This window comes from Silene latifolia, chromosome 9 (genome assembly GCF_048544455.1).
Source record: "Silene latifolia isolate original U9 population chromosome 9, ASM4854445v1, whole genome shotgun sequence".
NCBI classification, from domain to species: Eukaryota; Viridiplantae; Streptophyta; class Magnoliopsida; order Caryophyllales; family Caryophyllaceae; genus Silene; species Silene latifolia.
In genome coordinates, this window is record NC_133534.1 from 4687656 (window position 1) to 4703528 (window position 15873).

Consider the following 15873-nt stretch of genomic DNA (forward strand, 5'->3'; position numbering starts at 1 on the left):
TAGAATGAATTGGATTTAGCATTAATTTTTGAGGGTGCCATAAATTTTAAAGATGAGTACTTGAGTTATTATAAATTCTAAAAGAAAGATGAGAGGACAAAATAGAGCAATTATATGAATGAGTGAAGGATAGATGCATATGAATACCTGTTAAACAGGGAGAAACTTATACACTTTGCAAGTGGCTGGAATCTTGAATGAGAGGGTAGGTAGGGGAACTAGTTTTACGGTTGCATCACTTTGCTCAACTCTGAACTTGCGAAAGACAATTTCGCACGGATCAGCCTCGGGAAGTTGCGAAGGGTCATATATTGGTGTCCAAACAGCCAAGCACAAAATCTTGTTGCCCAAAGAGAACATAGCATCAAAATACATTGTTATCTGATTCATATCAAGACCATCGTCAAAACTTTTTTCCCAGTAGACTTTCAACCATGCTCCACTTGCTAAATCAAAAGCACGAAGAACAGAAGGAAATTTATGGCTATGAAAGTATATAACGTTATCAACAACAGCAGCAACATGTGTCCAACCTTGGGCATCAACGGTGATGGGTTTCCAATCTCCACCACTAGAATTGTCTTTAGGTATGAAAGCATAAATGGTAGGCGATGGAAGCTGACCATCTGACAAGCGCATAAGAACGCGACCGCCTGAAGGGTCTGGGAGCGCATAAGGAGATATTTTACAGCCAACAAGGTGAGAAGGTGGAAATAGTCGTTTCCACTGGCCAACAGCAGGATCAAGAACCTCAGGTGCAAGGTATTCACGTCCAAAAACGTATATCTTGTCAAAAAGGGTAGCGCATGAAGGGTAAATGAGATTCTCGGCTGGAACTGGAGCTGGGTACCACTCCCCCGTGTTAGATTGATCAAAACTCAACTGAAGACAAGAACCGCCAAAGAAGACTTTCTTGTGGTACAAGGGTTGGAATAATTTCAAATTTTCAGATTCAGATTCAGATATATGACGTGTACCGCCAAAGACATAGATGAAATCATCCACAGCCACCATAGAACTCGGTGCAGCATATCGGAGCAGTGAAGGTGTGTAATGCAGATGTATTTCATTGGTCTTTAGATCTACCAAGTGAAATTCTGTACGACTACCGGGTCTATGTTGTTCTAACTGAGTTAATTGATAGTATTCAGGTAATAGATCGTATTTTTCACTTCCTAGTGAGTGTACTAGTATCTTTTCCTTCACTCCTTCCATTCTTTCACCTCGCTTATATCTTTAATATCCGAGAAGTCTCCCTGCACACGCACATGCAATTCGGATAGCCTAATCAAACACTTAAGAAATCTGCAGCACCTCCCAAAGAAAATACTCCTATTAATATAGTCGGACACCTATGACACCTCGACCCACTTCACTTTAGACAAAAAATTGAAAAATTCATCCAAAATAGCCGTATTCTACACGTGTAAGACACGCCACCCGTGTCGGAAAGTTGGGGTAACACAAAATACAGATACCATTACGAACCAATTTATGTAAATGGGGCGAGTATATAATACGAGTAACACATAGAAATCCAATTAAAAAACTATAAAATCAAGGAAAAATATAAAACCAGAAAATTAAAACTGGAATTAGGGTTTGTCATTGAATAAATGATACAAAGACTAAATCATTATCCAACAAATTCGGATCTAGCAAATAAATTGAAAATATGGTAATTGAAATGTAAAATAACTTACAATTGTAATCGCGGCGAGAAATCAAAGGAATCTAAGGATGGATAAAAGTTTGAATGAATGAATGAACGAGAGTTGATTGATTGTAATCCCACAACGGATCCGGTACGTTCTTGGACCGGAATTTTTCAGGTCCGGTCACGGTTCCTAATTTTTTTAATTCGGTCCGGTTTCAGTCTGAGATTTTTGACGATTTTGATTTCGGTCTGGTTTTAGACCAGTGCCCAGCATGCATATGGAAAATGACTTAAAATGCAAACTCACAAAGCCCTTAGAGACTAAGCACCAAAAAAAAAAAAAAAAAACAAAGCCCTTAGAGACTTAGGGTAAGATTATCAGCAATATTCTCCTTAGTGTTAACACTTTTCCACATTGACTTTCTATTAACTTTTATTACTCCCTCCTAGGGGTGTAGCCGAGCCGAGCTCGAGCTTACCTATGATCGAGCTCGGCTCATATTGTAAAAATCGAGTTCGAGCCCGAACCCGAGCTCTCGAAATCAAGGTTCGGGATCGGCTCATACAATATTTTACGAGCCCAAACCCGAGCCCGAGCTTTGTTTGCGTACCATTTTTTCGAGCATTATTTTAACTATAACGTAATTTTTGATTTAAAAATTCAAATTCAAACGAAAATATTATATTTTTGTTAGCTTATAATAACAATTATTATGTAATTTTATCTTATAAACTAATATTTATGTTTATTTATTTTAAAATTGATACAATTTAAGTAAATATATTGAAAAACATTAATTTTAAAAATAACGAGCTCAAACGAGCTCTCGAGCCGAGCCTTAGTCTGCTCGAGCTCGGCTCGGTTTGGGCTCAGCTTGGTTCGAGCCCGAAATCGAGCTCGGTTTGACCGATCTCAAGTCGAGCTTTGACCGAGCCGATCCTGAGGGCTTGTCGAGCAGGATCAGTTCATTTACAGCCCTACTCCCTCTGTCCCGGTCATTTGTTGTCCTTTGATTTTGGCACAAAGACCAAGGAAAGGGGGAGGGGCCCAATTACTAAATGACAAGTGGAATAAGTTGGATGTGAATGATCAAATTACTCATCAAATTCATTCTTAAAATAGAAAGGACAACAAATGACTGAGACACCCTAAAATAGAAAAGGACAACAAATGACCGGGACGGAGGGAGTATTTCTTTAATACTCAAATCATCTCAGACCAACTCAAACTTATACTCCCTCCGTTCAACTCCACTTCGCATGTATGCTTTTTGCACAGCTATTAAGGGGCGGATTAAAAAAATTATAAAAAATACATAGGGAAATAGAATGGTGGGGTTAAAAATGTTAAAAATATATAAAGGTGGAGTTTTATGGTGGATTAGTGTGGTGTATGAATGACATTTTTTGTAAGCGTTTTTTGTCAGAAACTACCTTTTATTTAGGATCATTTGTGAACAACTACCTTTCATTTTATTTTTGGCTTTCAACTACCTTTCATTGCTTCATTTTGCGAAAGACTTTCAAAAATCCACTTCCGGCGAAAAGAAGTTGACTTTCCGGCGTTGACTTACCATTTTATGTTGAATCTAACTTTTTACTTCATAACCCCAATAATCGATGATAAAGATTGATTAAACCCAACATTAATCGCCTCAATTTGTCTATCTCTTACCAGAATCAAAGTTCTAATCACCGAAACAAAATCATCATTGATATTAATCTTAATGTTCCGGGTGTAATTCCGAAGCAAGTATTGTTACCACTCGTGGCTTGTAGAATGACGTCTTTGATTGGATCCTCCTTTCGGTCTCCTGAAACAATGAACAAACTGAGTGCTCGGCTTTGGACCGAGCGAACTCACTCCGACGCTCAAGTCAGTAAACTTAAAGAGATAAGTTGTTGTTACTTGGCGAGGTATATTTTGTAGAGAGATAAGGAAGATATTACCAGATTATAGGGTATTTAGGTTATCCATTTGGGATCCTTTCCTCAATGAAGGTTGAGGAGTATTTATAGACTTTCACCTTTTGTCACGTAGTGGCCAAGTGGCCAACTGGCTAGCAGGTGGAAAGACCGCTCTACCCTCGGCCGATGGACCCATGGCAGGCCGACCGAGGGGTCTTGGATATGAGTACGCGGATATGTGCCCCGGCTGGCTAGTTGTCTGGCCGAGACACAAGTGACAGGCCGACAGGCTGCGCTGGTTAGGCTGTCCAAGTCGTTGACTTGCTGTGGATATCTTTGACCTTGCTCAATATGTTGACTCGGTCAACGGGTGCAGAATATGCCCCATCAATTTGCCCCCAGCGTAGTCTATGCCGTGGTATGGGCTCCGATGTGTGTTGAGCGTATATTCTGCGCAAATAAAATTTTTCTGCCCCGGCTTCTTCTACCTCGGCTTGGTCATGTTATGGCCGTACCATATCCCCCTCCACATGGATGTGTAAAGGGCATCCGATGTGGAAAAGAAAGTGACGCTGGCCGAGACCAGGGTTGAGAGTGCCGGTTGTTTTTGATTGCCCCCGGCCGGTGCTACCTAGCTTGGTTGATCATGTGGCCGGCGGAGAAGTATACTTAGGAATTTGTTGAGGAAGATGAATAGGCAAAGAGATATGAAGGGGCGTGTTGAAGACGCTTGGTCACTGTTGCGTTGATTGACGTTCAACTGTTGCAACGATTGACATTCCGTGGTTGCATGTCTGACACGTGTCTTTTCGCCGATTGGTCGACGTTTCATGGGTCGTGCCCTGATTGGTCCTCCTTCATGGGCTTTCCCCTATAAATAGGGCAGTTAGTCCCTGAAATTGGCCACCAATTTCATTTTCTCTAAAATTTTCTTCTCTCTAAACTTTCAAGGGCTTCTTTCTCTTCTAATCTTCAGAGTCGTTGCTTCGGCTAGTGCTTTTCTTCAAGGTAAACAAACAAATTTTTCTCATACTCTTATTTGGTTAATTGTTGCTACCATGTCTTCTGCTGATGCCGAACCTAGTAACCGTGCGCCGGGGGGTTCCCCGTCGCGTCTTGATGAGGAGGAGATACTAGACGCCATCCTGATAAGGTCTGGGGGCCCTAGGTCTCCTTCTCCCGAAGTCGATCCAAAAGCTTTGGAGGACTGGGAGGATGAGGATGATGACGGTGATGATGTTGAAAGCCCTCTTTCTAATGAGGGGAGGCAGTACGTCATGGATCACGGCGAGGCCTGTAAGATCGGCCCTGACCGTGTTTGGACCCACAAGTTTGCCAGTTGTTCTGGGGAAACTTTTTTCGAGGGCCATTTTTTCTTCGGTGAGGGGTACAAAATTGTTATTCCTGAGGAGGGTCGGGCGGATCTGTTGCCCTCCTCCGGGCTGCATCGGTGTGTACATGAGACACCTGGAGTATGGGCTCCGGTTTCCTCTCAATGTATACGTTGCTAACATTATCAAAGTCATGAACGTCGCTGTGGCACAGCTGCATCCGTTGGCCGTTAGGACGATCATTGGTTTTGTATGGCTATGCCAGTTCAAGGGGGAGATCCCGACGGTGAATCTATTCCGTCGGCTTCATCACCTTCGACTGAACGTCGCCGGTGGCAGGGGATGGTATAGCGTGCAGACGGAGGCGGGTTACGTCTCTGTTGATAAGCTTTCTTCCTGCAAGGACTGGAAGGCCTGGTGGCTATACGTCGAGGTGCCGGATGACTATCCGCTGCCCCGGTCCTTCCAGCACGAAGTCAACTTGCAGTGCGAGAGTAAGGGGGAGCATGATAAGTGGGTTTCCCGGGGTAAGCTTAAGATGGACGCCAGCATGGTCCCTCTTAGTGCGGACGAGAAGCGGGCGATGAAGCTTTTTGAGGCTGAGAATGGTGGGTTGCCGAAGGGGTGGATGCCCCCGACTCAGATCATTCTTCAAGACGAGCCGCTCTGCCACGTCGGCCTCATACCGGCCCTAGCACAGGGTGAGTGGGGTCGGTGTGAGGCCTATCTCTGCTTTTAATGTTTCTGTCTTTTGTACTTTGATTTATTTCTTTTACTTAACTCTTGCTTTGTTTCTTTTGCAGATCGTTTTGGCCCAGATCTGTCTGAGGAATTTCTTTCGAGGATGGGGCTTGACAAAGACAAGAACGTTCTTCAGAAGCATCCAAAGGCCGATAAAAATGATCGCAGACCGGCGCCAAACGACCTTATGGACCAGGAGCTGAAGGGCCTAAATACGACGGCGGCCCAGGCGAAGGTTGCTGGCAACATACCGCGCCGAACGCGAAAAACAAAGTCTTCGGGGGCGACGGCGTCGACATCAGTTCCACCTCCACTCCCTTTAGTCCAAAAGGATACTGTGGAGGTCGTCGACATCACCGCCGAGGATGATGTCACTGTGGCAGAGGAGTCTCCTCTCCTACGCAAGAGAAAAGGGGCTACTGCCGCCGTTGCTGCTGATGCCGAGGTCGGCAAAGAAAAGGATCCTCCGGCCAAGAAGGCCAAGACTGGTACGGATCTAACTTGTGGCTCGGACTTAGCCGATTCTTTAGGCGTTCCTGATGACAGTCTCACTGGCATGTCCACATATGTTGACACAGATGCCTTGATTGAATTTTTTGTAGATCCTCCGCCGCCGTCTACCGGACACACCGTTGAACGGCGCGTCGAGAAACGAGCTGCGCAGGTAGGCGGCAAAGATACCACCGCCGTCTCCTTCCCGAAGCCTACCCCCGCCCAGATTAAGTCGGAGGGCCTGAGTTTGACCAGGATGCTGTCGAAGTGGGCTGAGGTGGCCGGTGCTCTTATTGTTGAGCAAGAAAGGGCCGTGGCTGAGGTTGCCCCACAGCTTGAACGGCTTAGGCTCGAGGTCGTTGCTGCGAAGAAGGAAGCTGTGGTAGCCAAGGCTGAGGCTGAAAAGGCGGTCCTAGCTGAGCGAAAACTCAGGGAGGACGCCGAGAAGGCAGTACTTGCCGAGAGAGCCAAGGTCGAGGCTGCGGACGCTAAGTTTCTGGAGGAGCGTGACCGGCTCCAGGCTGTTGCCGACTTCAACGCCAAAAGGAGGGATGAATGGAAATCCATGTTCCATGCCCAGGCGAAGGTGGTTCGGAATAAGGAGGCCATCATTGCCCAGAGGGAGGAGGACATTGAGACGCTCCAAAGCGTTGTCCTTCCTAAGATGTGCGCCCAGTACCGGGACCTGGCCGAAGAGGCCGCCAGGGAGGTGATAGGGGAGCTCTTTCCTGATGGCTCCTTTCCGTGGCAAAAATTTGACGAGCTGTTGGATGATAAGGTCGAAGCTAAGGAGAAGGCCGCGGAGGTGAAGGCTGCTGAGGAGGCGAGGATGAAGAAGGAGGAAGAGGAGGCCGCGGAGAAGGCGGCCCTTGCTGAGAAGGCGAAGGCGGCCCATGAGGAAGCTAAGAGAGTGAGGGCAGCTGAGGCTGCTGAGGCTGAAGCTGCAAAAACAGCTTCTAGGTCGCCTACCAACGATGATGCTGCTAACGTCGCCGATGGCGAGCAGCAGCAGCAACAGGCATAGGGAGACGGGCGGTCGTCACCAGGTTCACCCGGCATCTCGGATAGCTTCAGCTGTTCGAGGGCCAATTATTAAGCCTTTCCTCCCTGCCATCTTTTGGCGCTTCAAATGACATGTCTATAACCTTTTGCTTTTCTTTTCCTTGTTTTTTTTGTAAAACTTTGGTAGGTTGTGTTTTGGCTTACCCCTATGGGGACGGCCGTCGACTTCTTTCTTGTATTACCTGTGAACATTCTAACAAGAGTTTGTTTATTTTGCCTCCGGCTTGGCCGAGGTCTTTTTCTCATTTTTGTCTGAGTTGTCTTCGTGCGTTAATAGTTGAGCGCTCTTCTTCTTTTTGCTTTTACCCTCGGCTTGGCCGAGGCGGCTAGAATGCGTATCTCAACTGTACTTAACGTCTTTTTTTTTTTTTTTTTTTAAACATGTTGGCATGTTGGTCGCTTCTTCCTACGCGCACGGTCTTAGCCGAGGCAGTCAGATTTGCTATCCCAACCACCGTTGTGAACATGTTACGTATCAGTCGTTGTGTCCCCGTCATTCTTCGGAGTAACGGCCGAGGTGTTCGGGAGCCAGACGTGTTGACCGCTTCCTCTTTCACTCTCGGTCTTGCCGAGGCGTCCGATTCGCGTCTCAACAGTGCTTATACGTTCCTAAGCAAGCTGGTCGTTGTGGCGAGTAACAACTTGCTGTTGGCAAGTCGTCTTTCCTTAATAAGGATGGACTGCGCGGTTTTGTGCATGTTGGTGTGTTGGTCGCTTCCTCTTCCGCGCACGGTTTTAGCCGAGGCGATCAGATTTGCTATCCCAACCACCGTTGTGAACATGTCTGTTTTGACTGCCCGGCTTAATTTGCGGCGTCTATTCTGGCATGACTATGGAGGGGACGAGTATTTCGATGGAGAACTTGGATCATTTTTATAAGGAATAGCCATGCGTTGGGGTGCCCACAATGGTTTTGGACACCTCCACCGCCGTACAAAGTATTTCCTTAGAGGCTCCGTGTTCCAATGTCACCCTCCATGTCTATCGTGCTCCCCCCCCCGGTCCGAGACGTTCATTGGAGTCAGGGGCCGGATGGGTGTTACTGGATTACTCCTATCCGTTGAAAAACGGATTTTCTATCCGTCCCGTCGGAGCTTTGTCCTGGGTCTCCTGCTACATACTTGCTGAGGCTTCCCTTTCGGATTAGCTCCTCGATGGCGTTCTTCAGGTGCCGACAGTCGTCGGTCTTATGGCCGGGCTGGCCGTGGTAATCACAAAATTGGCTGGTATCGCCTTCCGCCTTCGTCCTGGGGGGTCTTGCCCACTTCTGCCCTTCATTTTTGCTTAGGGCGAAGACCTCGGCCGCTGATACGACCAGGGGGGTGTGGTCATGGTACCGTTTTTGGTAGTACGGTCCCGAGCTCCCCCCGGTCTTAACCGAGTTCTGTTTCCTGGCGGATTTGTCAGACCGTGACCTATTATTGTCACGGCGTTCTTCATCGGACCGTGACCTATTACTGTCACGGCGTCCTTCATCCGGGTTGTCCTCCCGGTGGCTCTTCTTCTCTGAGTGCCCAGCCTCGCTGTGGCCTACCCAGGTCTTGTGATAATCTTCCACCTTGATGGCTTGGTCGGCCATCTTCCTAGCGGAGTCTAAGTTCAGGCCGCCGCACTTGATGAGCTCGTTTTTTAAGTCTCCCCTTGGGAGGCCTTTCATCAGCGCGAAGGCCGCCAGCTCGGGATTAATCTCTCGAATCTGCTGAACCTTGGCGTCGAACCTCTTCACATAGCTTCGTAGAGACTCTCCCCCCTCCTGTCTGATAGTTAGGAGATCCGATGTCTCCACGGCCCTCCTCTTATTTCAAGAGTACTGGGCTAAAAAGGCGTCCCTTAGGTCGGCGTAACAGTATACCGAGCCGTCGGGCAGTCCCTTGTACCAACTTTGAGCCATCCCATGCAAAGTCGTTGGGAAGACTCGGCACCAGACCTCATCGGGCTGTTCCCACACCGACATGTACGACTCAAAAGCCTCGGCATGGTCGGTGGGGTCGCTATCCCCTTTGTATGTGAGTGCCGGCAACTTCAGCTTGGTTGGCACAGCGGTTTCAAGGACATAGGCACTGAGGGGCTGTCTGACCACGTGTCGAACGACACGCGGCGATCGGCTCCTTGCATCCCTAGTCCGGCTCCTCTCCCCGTGGCGGGAAGGGCTTCTTCTCCGACTCTGGTGAGTCGGGCTTCTTCTCCGACTCTGGTGAGTCGGGCTTCTTTCACTCCTCTGGGGCATGCCTCGTCGGTGCTGCGGCGACGCCGTCCTCCCGCGAGTGCGGGAAGGACTCAGGTCTACCACTAGCACTCTGGGCTCCCCCGGCGTCTTGACTGGGTCAGCTTTCCCTAGTGCTCCGTTCAAGTTCCTCGGAGTCACATTTTGGGCCCTGGTCTCCTGGACGGGTTCCGCCGCTCTTGTCGGTGTGACAGTGTGAGTCGGCGTACTACCAATTAGGTCCAGGAGTAGCTTCGATTTTTTCGCATCAACCACATGTCCCATGATGGTGACCTGGTCGGCGGGCAGCGGTGTATCTTGTTCCTTTGGCATCCCGTTCGTCGTATCAGTGATACGGCCGGTGGGGGACTGCCCGATTTCTGAGTTGTGGAATGTGTCGTCTTGGTAGAATTCATTTTCCACCAGCACCTTCTCTGGTTGTTTCGACATCTTCTTAGCTCTTTGGGTGGGTTTTTGTTTTGTGTTGTTTTTTGTTTGGGAATGAATGTGACTAGCTTCTAGTATCTTTCCCCACAGACGGCGTCAATTGTTCCGGGTGTAATTCCGAAGCAAGTATTGTTACCACTCGTGGCTTGTAGAATGATGTCTTTGATTGGATACTCCTTTCGGTCTCCTGAAACAATGAACAAACTGAGGGCTCGGCTTTGGACCGAGCGAACTCACTCCGACGCTCAAGTCAGTAAACTTAAAGAGATAAGTTGTTGTTACTTGGCGAGGTATATTTTGTAGAGAGATAAGGAAGATATTACCAGATTATAGGGTATTTAGGTTATCCATTTGGGATCCTTTCCTCACTGAGGGTTGAAGAGTATTTATAGACTTTCACCTTTTGTCACGTAGTGGCCAAGTGGCCAACTGGCTAGCAGGTGGAAAGACCGTTCTACCCTCGGCCGATGGACCCATGGCAGGCCGACCGAGGGGTCTTGGATATGAGTACGCGGATATGTGCCTCGGTTGGCTAGTTGTCTGGCCGAGACACAAGTGACAGGCCGACATGCTGCGTTGGTTAGGCTGTCCAAGTCGTTGACTTGCTGTGGATATCTTTGACCTTGCTCAATATGTTGACTCGGTCAGCGGGTGCAGAATATGCCCCATCACTTAACATGGTAAATAATTCTTCAACAAAAATGATCTATTATGGCCTTGTTGGCAAAATTAACTCCTAGTGTTAATTATTCAAAAATAATCATGGATTCACTCTTAGGATCACTTGTGTGCTAGTATCTCATTAGTTTTCATATACCCACCATCTTACCATGAAGAGAGAAAGAAGGTACTTTAATATGACTTAGATGGACAGTAGGTTGATGAATCATGAGTAGTCTATAAGGTTGTTGAAATGTAAGGGTGAAGGTGAAAGTGGTAGTAAAAGTGACGACGGAGATTGAGATCGTTGATGCGTTGGTATTGCTCTGAACAAATTTTTATAAGGTGTTGGGCATGGAGAGGAGCTTTTTCGGATTTTGTTGGGTGAACAAAGGCAGAAATATGGGTAATATGTCTGAAAAAGGGAGAAAAGAGCAAGTCAATGCCGGAAAGTGACTTTTTTTCGCCGGAAATGGATTTTTGGTAGTATTTCGCAAAATGAAGAAATGAAAGGTAGTTGAAAGCCAAAAATAAAATGAAAGGTAGTTGTTCACAAATGACCCTAAATAAAAGGTAGTTTCTGACAAAAAAACTCTTTTTGTAAATATGAAATGTAAATAAGGATAGAATGGTCATTTTTTTGACCTAAAAGGGAAACATGTAAAGTGGAGTTAAATGAACGAAAAATGAATACATGTAAAGTGGAGTTGAATGGAGGGAGTATTGTATAACGCATATGAGCAACTCATTGGATAGTTACCTTTAAAAGTGTGGTCAAAACTCAACTTAAGACTTTCTTAATACCCATGGTAGAGTCTTGAGTGTGAGTCTTATCTCAAAACTATCAATAATCTTACCTTAGATATGATTATTGGTAAGACTTTCCAAAATCTCAAGACTTTGCAATATGAGTTTTCACTAACTTTTTATTATTTCTTTATTTTTCAGACTTACCTCAAACTTTATACATTACCGTTAGACCTACCTCAAACCCTACTTTTTCACTTTTTTTCACTTTAGTTGAGAAAATGTAGGGTTTAAGAAAAAAAAAAGAAAAGGTCAAGACTCATGTAAAGTCTTAGAGTAAGTCTTGCTTAAAACGGGTCGGATTTTAAGACGGGTCGTTGTGTGAGAGGAAATGGGTAGAGGGGACAAAGGTGGGACCCCCCATGTGCTTCTCCACTCACCCTAAATGGGTATTTTGTGAGAGAATATGGTATCCGTCTTATTAATAAGACGGATACCTTGGTCTGAAATAAGAATTGGGGAAAGTCTTAAGTTGAGTCTTGAAGTCTTAGACGATTTCTTGTCTTCTTTTTTTCTAAAGCTTATAGTAGTTGTTGGAAAGCGGGATAGTCATAAAAACAACTAGGGAGCTCAACGACTTCACCCAAAAACTGAGAAAAATAAATAAATCGATGATGTGGTCGTGGACCCATTCGCCCAAATAGTTTGAAATCAACCTCGAAAGTCCAATGAATTTGATAAATAACCTTATTTAGCCAAAAAAATTCAATCATATCATGGGTTTTTCTAAAAAAAAATACACAGTAAGTTTCTGTAAAATTAGAAATAATAGTGTTATAGCGCACCAAAAAAAAAAAAAAAAAAAAAAAATACTCCGTAATAATGTTGTGCAATAATTGACCAACGCAGGCTGGAATACACAAATGCATTTACAATTGAGAAATGCCAATAACAGCATCAAAAGAATGTTACTCCATCTTCTACGAGCAGCGAGTACACTGGAATTCCTGAAGAATGCCATGTTCTTTTTCGGTTAACTGATGAAGACCCTTGGAATACCAGACGAAATAGAAGGGGCTGACAGCGTGAGCCAACTTTAACATGATTTCAGGCACCAAACATTTTCTAGGCGGGGCAATTGCGTCCTTGGCAAGCGCTTCCTCATCCCCAGCATGAAATTATGGAAACTAAATCTTCAAACATCTGATCGCTGCCTCCTCTCATCGGATCCTGAAAAGTAGGGGTGAGCAAAAATATACGATACGGTTTTATAACACGGATACAATACGGTATACGGTTTGAGTTATACGGATTTCCGTATATACGATACGAAAAACGTATATACGATACGGTTTTATGAAAACCGTACCGTATCCGGGTCGGGCAAAAATGAAACCGTATATACGGTTTCTGACACGGTTTGAAGTTTTTCTGTATAAAAAAATTTTAAAAATGCAAAGTTCCTCTTTCAACTCCACTCTTTTAATATTTTTTACGAGTTTTTTTTACTAACTTATCTCAATAAACAAAAATCAGCCCTTTATAAGAGGTGGTAATATTAGAGGTAATTACTACCTCTTGAATAATTACAATGTTTAATTGGGCATTTGTCACCAAACCGTATCCGTATATACGGATTCCGTATACACGGTTTTTCCGGGTACCCGAAAAGCGTATATACGGTTAAACCGTATCGGATCCGTATAGTGATTTTTGCACTTTTTAAAACCGTATACCCGATACGGTTTTCAAAACCGTATCGGGTACACGGTTTTGCTCATCCCTACTGAAAAGTCAAGTGTATCTATATGAAAGATTCTTGGGTACACCGGGTGTACCACGTCATCGTACACCCTAACCAATAAAATCATTAGAATTACCCATAAATAATGAAGCAAAATCTTTGTGGAATATGATTAAAGGTTTATCATTGGTTAGGGTGTACAATAATCTTGTACACCCGATGTACCCAAGAATTTTTTGTATCTATATAGAACTCATATATGATTGATTATAACCAACATTATGCCAATGACTTTAGCCTTTCCGCAAACACAAATTCTTACTTAAGACGCACACTATCCGTCTTAAAGTGTAGACGGATACCATTTTGTGAGACAAAATGCCCAAATAGGTGTGAGTGGGAGGCACATGGGGTTGTCCCCACCTTGTCCCCCCTATTTGTTTTGTGAGTGTAACTACCCGTTTCAATATTCGACCCACGCACTCATGATAAAAATCATAGAATTTTCTCTCCATCATCATGATAAAAATCATGATGGCTCTAGGATCGCACGTAGCCATATCAATAATCACATGATTCACATCCATCGAACAAGTTTTCTTTTTTCTTATTATTCTTTTGTTAGCATTAATTTTTGAGGGTGCCATAAATTTTAGGGTTATTTCATGTGACTAATCCAACCTATACCTCTCCTTCTCGTATTAATCCAACTTACGTTTTAACTCATATTAATCTGACTTATACACTCATTTTTCTCACAATACACTGGGTAACCGACTACTTCTTTGTCAGGTCACACTTAAAAAAAAATAAAAAAATCATTAAATCAACAATTACACAGACTTCATCCTTTTCAAGCTTCATTCTCTCATTGCTCTTTCTTCATCTTCTTTCATCTTCCTTTGCTAATCTCTTTCACTGGATCTTTAAGTTTCCAATCAATTTATGATCTAAAAATATTGTAGTTTCTGCCACTTCAACAAATTTCTCTATCCATCATCCTTTATATCACAAAATTTTAGAAGAAAAGAGATGTGAATCAAGAACATGAAAGGAGAAAGCAAAGCAAAATCGATGAAAGACCACCGGCAACTGCAACTTTGTTCAATGAAACGATACCATTTCAGGTATGGCAGTAGGGGTGATAGAGGGAGTGAGTTCATCAGCGACGAGGGCGGACCCCTCAACAGCGGTAGGAGTGACGGCAACAGTGGGAGTAGTTGTAGCGGCGGTGGGTGATTTAGTTACGGAGGATGATAGAGAGGCGGCGGGTGAGGATGAAGGGGACTGAGCGACGGCATCACGGCGACAATAGCGAGGATGGCGAAAAAGACAACGATTAGTAGGCTGGAATTGTTGTTAAGATTAAGAAAATAAACATCCAAAAATCTGGTCTATGTTGAAAATCATTGAGTACAACACGGAAACGATGATGCGGTGGTCGTGAGCAGTAAGATGGAGGATGTTAGGGTTTCTAGGAATATGATTTTCTGGAAAATGTTTTAATTTGGGAAAGTTGAAGGTAGAAGATGAATGAGTCAGTAGAAGAACAAAAACATAAATTTATGACCTGAAACTTTACAGGTTGTAATAGGTAATAATTAGTCCGAGTTTAATGAAAGATAAATGAGTGTATACGTTAGATTAATATGGGTTAAAACTAGAGGTGGCAATCGGGTCACTCGGGTCGGTTACGGGTCGGGTTAAAGCGGGTCGGGTCATATCGGGTTCGGGTTATGTCGGGTCAGGGACGGGTTCAGGTCGGTTCGGTTCATGTCGGGTCGTCTTCGGGTCGGGTCATCAACATGTGACAAGTCGGGTCGGGTCATTAGCGGGTCAGTGTCGGGTCAGGTTATCAGCATATATTTTTATCTTATATATTTCGTTTTAGATGGTAATTTTATGTTTAAATAATAGGTAGGTGTATTAATTGTAATTTTAAGTGAAAATAATTAAGATAAATGTCAATTTGGTGTTATTTAAACCATTATTAAGCTAGTTCATTATCGGGTCACCTATCGGGTTGAGAAAATATCGGGTCACGGGTCGGGTCGGGTCGGTTCAGGTCGGGTTCGGGTTGGAGAAAATAAGGCTGTTATCGGTTATCGGTTCGGTTCGGTTCGGGTCGGTTCGGTTTCGGTTCACCCAATTTTCGGGTTGTATCGGGTCGGGTTTCGGGCGGGTCGGGTCGGGTTCCTCGGGTCGGGTCAGCTTTTGCCAGCTCTAGTTAAAACATAAGTTGGATTAATATAAGAAGAATAGGTATAGGTTGGATTATTCATATGAAATAACCCTAAATTTTAAAGATGAGTACTTGAGTTATTATAAACTAGTTGAGATCCCGTGCTAAAGCACGGCATTTGTAAGGATTATATTAATTGAGCTTTAATTTTCACATAAATGAGTTGTAGTTATAATAATATGTTGTGATGTACTGATTATAATGTTAGAGTAATATTATAAAAAAAAAGTTTATTATTCAAAGGAATCTTATATTAAGTTATTTTTGTATGAACCTATTTTTATTATTAAAAATAATGATAACATCCTAGATTTTTTTATGAAAAGAATATATAAAAAAACACAAAATAACAATAATAATATCACATTTTTATATTGGACATTAAAACATGTTAGCTTGTATAGTTGTATAAGATGGAAAGATTAAAAAGAGCGAAGTTGACACGTTTTATTTATATAATCACTTAGTTTTTTATTTAGCTTTAATCAAACTCAGTTTCAATGTCAAAATTTATTTATACATCATAGGTAATCTTATCTTATATATATATATAAAACTGGGTTAGGATGATTGTGGATTGACACGTGTCCTAGAGAAAAAGAAAAAAAAATACTATTTTGTCACTAATAAATAAAAGCA

At 43.8% G+C, this 15873-nt stretch overlaps 3 protein-coding genes across 3 annotated transcripts in view; all 3 read right to left on the minus strand.

Annotated features, from left to right (window-relative positions):
- The window catches only part of LOC141598811 (uncharacterized), a 56636-nt gene that overhangs the window by 4221 nt on the left and 36542 nt on the right, over nucleotides 1–15873 (minus strand). The window lies entirely within an intron of this gene.
- Nucleotides 1–15873, minus strand: part of LOC141598810 (uncharacterized) — a 21091-nt gene continuing 5218 nt past the window's right edge. Inside the window, exon 3 of the mRNA XM_074418599.1 lies at nucleotides 1–1256. The gene's annotated coding sequence lies outside the window, so the exon portion shown is untranslated. The remainder of the gene's footprint in view (nucleotides 1257–15873) is intronic.
- The window catches only part of LOC141598812 (uncharacterized), a 16972-nt gene continuing 13210 nt past the window's right edge, over nucleotides 12112–15873 (minus strand). Inside the window, exon 2 of the mRNA XM_074418602.1 lies at nucleotides 12112–12478. The gene's annotated coding sequence lies outside the window, so the exon portion shown is untranslated. The remainder of the gene's footprint in view (nucleotides 12479–15873) is intronic.